Here is a 4,174-nt window from a genome sequence, read left to right on the forward strand (position 1 = left end):
TGTTTTAATTGAAGGTCATTAAGCAGTGACCACACCAGCAGCTCAGCCACAGCCAAGGGGCAGTGGGGAGCAGGTGGCAGATGGTGGGGACACTTTCCAGCCTCCACAGAAGGAGACCTGAGTCCAACAGGGTCAGTCCCAGCTGCTCAGGGAGGTGCTTCAGATCCAGGGTTGCTCTTATTCAAACCCTTCCCTCAAAATCTGACTGCATCAACCCTTTCCTGCTTTCTCAGTGTCCATGTGCAGAAAAACAAACTCTAAACAAAAGCGTTCTTTTGAAAGCCTTCCTGCAACATGGTTTTGGTGCTGAGGAGGAAAAAACCTGGGAAGGAGGGAGGGTTGGATTTTCCAGGGAAGCCAGGTGAGGCTTGGAGAAGATGAGGGAGAAAAGAGAGAGGAAAAGGAGTGAGAATTGTGTGAGGTGCACAGTGCAAAGGGCTGTGGCCCTGGGCAGTGCAGGGAGCTCCCATTCCTGGGCTGCCCCTGTGGGATTGTTTGAAGCTTCTCCCCTGCTCCTGATCTCTCCCAGCAAAGCCTGAGCCTGGAGGAACACTCAGGAATCATCACTCAGCCTTATGGGGGAAAAATCAGCATCTAGCTCAAACAATGTCACTGTCTCCCTGCTGAGAAAACAGCCACAGAAGTCAGGGATGGTTTAAGAGCCTCCTTCCTCACAAGTTCCCAACCATCAAATTTCCTTTGATCTCAGAAGCACCAGAAAGATGGTTTTCTTTCCTTTTTTTTGCTTTCCTTTCCACATTTTTATTTAAATTTCACCAGCATGCTGTGGCTCAGTACCTGATGCTGCACAGCCCAGAAGAGTTTTGCTGCTCTGGTTAGGGTTTGTGTCCTGTCCCTAATGATTTGGGTCTTGGAGAAAAGGGAAGGGAAAGGAAAGAAGGGAAGGAAGTTTGAGCAGTAAGTGAAAAGGAGAAAGCTCAGAGGGGAAGAAAATAAAATGGTACAGTTTGTAATTGTTTTTGTTCTTCAATCACTCAGGAAATAAATTGCTGTAGGGGAAAAAAAAAAAAAAAGTGAAAAAATTGTCTTTGAACCTCCAAAGCAGAAGCGAGCCAATAAAGGCACTGGATTGCTTTGAAAGGCAGCCCCCTCTCCTCAGCCTGTTTCCACTCCTTCTCATTAGTTCAGATAACTCTCAGAACACTAATTCTTCAGGCTCTTCCAGGATTATTTCCCTTCAAACAGCTGCTGGGAAAATAGAAATAATCTCCCTGTGGCTGGTGGAGCCCAGGATTGCAGGTGCCACCAAACACCTCCCTGGGCAGTGCCAGGGCCCAGCCCTGGGGGTGCCTGATGTGCAGAACAGGGGGAATGAGGGCAGGAAACCTGGCTTGGGCTCAGCTTTGTGCCTGGGATTGATTTCATTCCTAATTGAGATTTCAGGGACAATCCCTCCCTGGCTGAGAGCGAGGAAGGCTCTGGGAAGGGCTCCTGGAGGGGGAGCTTTGAATGGATCCTAAGCAATGGGGGGGTTCCCTTTTTCCTTTTTTCCTCTTTAAATGGATCCTAAGCAATGGGGGTGTTCCCTTTTTCCCTTTTTCCTCTCTAAATGGATCCTAAGCAATGGGGGGGTTCCCTTTTTCCCTTTTTCCTCTTTGAATGGATCCTAAGCAATGGGGGGGTTCCCTTTTTCCTTTTTTCCTCTTTAAATGGATCCTAAGCAATGGGGGGGGGGGGGGGGGGGGGGGTTCCCTTTTTCCTTTTTTCCTCTTTGAATGGATCCTAAGCAATGGGGGGGTTCCCTTTTTCCTTTTTTCCTCTTTAAATGGATCCTAAGCAATGGGGGGGTTCCCTTTTTCCCTTTTTCCTCTCTAAATGGATCCTAAGCAATGGGGGGGTTCCCTTTTTCCTTTTTTCCTCTTTAAATGGATCCTAAGCAATGGGGGTGTTCCCTTTTTCCCTTTTTCCTCTCTAAATGGATCCTAAGCAATGGGGGGGGTTCCCTTTTTCCTTTTTTCCTCTTTAAATGGATCCTAAGCAATGGGGGGGTTCCCTTTTTCCTTTTTTCCTCTTTGAATGGATCCTAAGCAATGGGGGGGGTTCCCTTTTTCCCTTTTTCCTCTTTGAATGGATCCTAAGCAATGGGGGGTGGGGGGGTTCCCTTTTTCCCTTTTTCCTCTTTGAATGGATCCTAAGCAATGGGGGGGGTTCCCTTTTTCCCTTTTTCCTCTTTGAATGGATCCTAAGCAATGGGGGGTGGGGGGGTTCCCTTTTTCCTTTTTTCCTCTTTAAATGGATCCTAAGCAATGGGGGGGTTCCCTTTTTCCCTTTTTCCTCATTAAATGGATCCTAAGCAATGGGGGAGTTCCCTTTTTCCTTTTTTTCCTCTTTGAACAGCATCTCAGGAGCTGTGAGTGCATTTTGCTCCCTGGGAATGGCCATTTCCCAAGGCTCCATGTGGATCCCCTGAGGACCAGGGGAGGTCACTTGGGCTGTGCTCACCTCCCACCTGGGGACCTCACTCAATGCAAAACAGGGAAAAGTGGGGATGTAAAACGTCCCTTTTAAAGCCCTTTTCTTTCTCTTCTGAACCTGAAAACTGAGTCAAAGAGGCTTTTTGGTAACCCAGCACAGAGCAATGAGAGTGATAGGAAGTGCAGTGGGTTTCTCACCTCACATGACTGCATCACGTTTCATGGGAAGAAAAGGGACAGAGAAAACCATAAAGAAACTCCATTTTCTTGTAGTTTATTGCTGGTCTGTAGAGAAACCCTCAATCCTGGCAGCAACACAGAAGAAATGAGGTGATTTATGTATTTATATACAAAATTAAGTGCTTTGTTCCATGGGTATTTCTAATTAAAGGGGACCACATTGGGTCCAGCCTTGGTTTTCCTCAGCCAGGCTCTGCCTGCCTCAGCTCCACCACCCGTGGAAGAAAAGCAGAGGGGAAAACACAACGTTGTGAGCTAGCAGAGCTGTGGATAAGGCCCTTGGGTCAGGAAAATTGCTGCTCATGGATTTCCTCTTGCACCTGCTGGGTTCCCCATGTGCAGGAACCCCTCTGGTGGCACAGGTGGCTCAGGACAAGGGACTAAAATCAGTCTTGTGTTCCATGGGGGGTGGCAATCATTCCTCTGCAGCTCTTTCACTCCTCCACCCCCTTTTGTTGCCTTCTCCCTGGTGAGATCATCCAAGCCCAGGCCACATGGAAAGATCTCGTGGCTGTGCCAATGCCAGGAGCTTTTTCTGCCACACTTGCCAGCCCTTCACGGCCTTGCTGGTGCTCCTGTGCATTCTGTGAAGCTGTTTCCAGCTCTTTTCTGGCTGCAAAGACAAATTATCACACCAGACAAATTATCAAGGATCCAAAATAGCACAAAAGGTGACACTTGATATTCATTAGCCAGCCAGATATTTCATCATGATCCCACACATCTTCTACCTATTTAAGGAAGCAGAAACACACATGTTCATATTTCCAGGCTTTTCTGGTCATAACCCAATGACCAGAGCATCCAGGAACTGGAATATCTCCCTTCTCCCTCCCTTCCAGTGTCCATTGATCCCCCCTCTTCCCAAAAAGATAAAAATAACCCACCATGTGAGCTGCAATTTGCTGTGAGCTTTCCAGCAGCTCTGGGATGTGTGGAAGGCAGCCAGGTAGCCTAGCAACAGGGTGCAGCTATTTGAGGCTGGTCCAGACAAAAAGGAGAGGAGGATTGATTTTCCTGGGGGTGTGGGCATCAGGACAGGCAGAGCTCTCTCCATCCCTGCCCAAAAATCAGGGTTTGCCCAGGGGTGCTGCTGTGTTTCTGTCTCCATCCTGCTGTCAGGGATTTTCAGCTCCTTCTCATGAATTTTGGGGTGCTGATGTGCCACTGGAACTGGAGGGGTGGGGAGCAACGCCTGAAAGGTGTCAGAGCTGGGGAGGAGAGGGTTACAGGGACAGGAAAGTGTCTGTGCTGTCACAGCGCCTCCTCCTTGGTCCCTGAATGCTCTGTGTCCCTTTGTCTCTCATCCCATCCCTCACACATACACAAAGATTCAGGGCTGACCAGCAGGAACTCCTCACAGGATGGAAAAAAATCCATGGAAGCCTCAGTGGTGCTTCCTCCTTGCCTGGCTCCCCAGTGGGGCTGCTCTTGCAGCTCCTCCCTGCCCCTCCTGGCACTCCCAATGCTCTGCTCTTCCAGCCGGGGCAGGTGTAGCC

The 4,174-nt window shown here is 49.1% G+C and overlaps 1 long non-coding RNA gene across 1 annotated transcript; it reads right to left on the reverse strand.

The window, feature by feature from the left end:
- Positions 1–2,693: 2,693 nt before the first annotated feature.
- LOC139597925 (uncharacterized) lies at positions 2,694–3,614 on the reverse strand. Its single transcript, XR_011681778.1, has 2 exons — positions 3,563–3,614; positions 2,694–3,288 (listed from the first exon to the last, which is right to left on the reverse strand). It is a non-coding gene; the product is annotated as an uncharacterized lncRNA (long non-coding RNA).
- Positions 3,615–4,174: the final 560 nt, after the last annotated feature.

The sequence above is a fragment of the Agelaius tricolor genome, unplaced genomic scaffold (genome assembly GCF_023055355.1).
Source record: "Agelaius tricolor isolate 1412-34295 unplaced genomic scaffold, bAgeTri1.0.p SCAF_18, whole genome shotgun sequence".
Lineage (NCBI taxonomy): Eukaryota > Metazoa > Chordata > Aves > Passeriformes > Icteridae > Agelaius > Agelaius tricolor.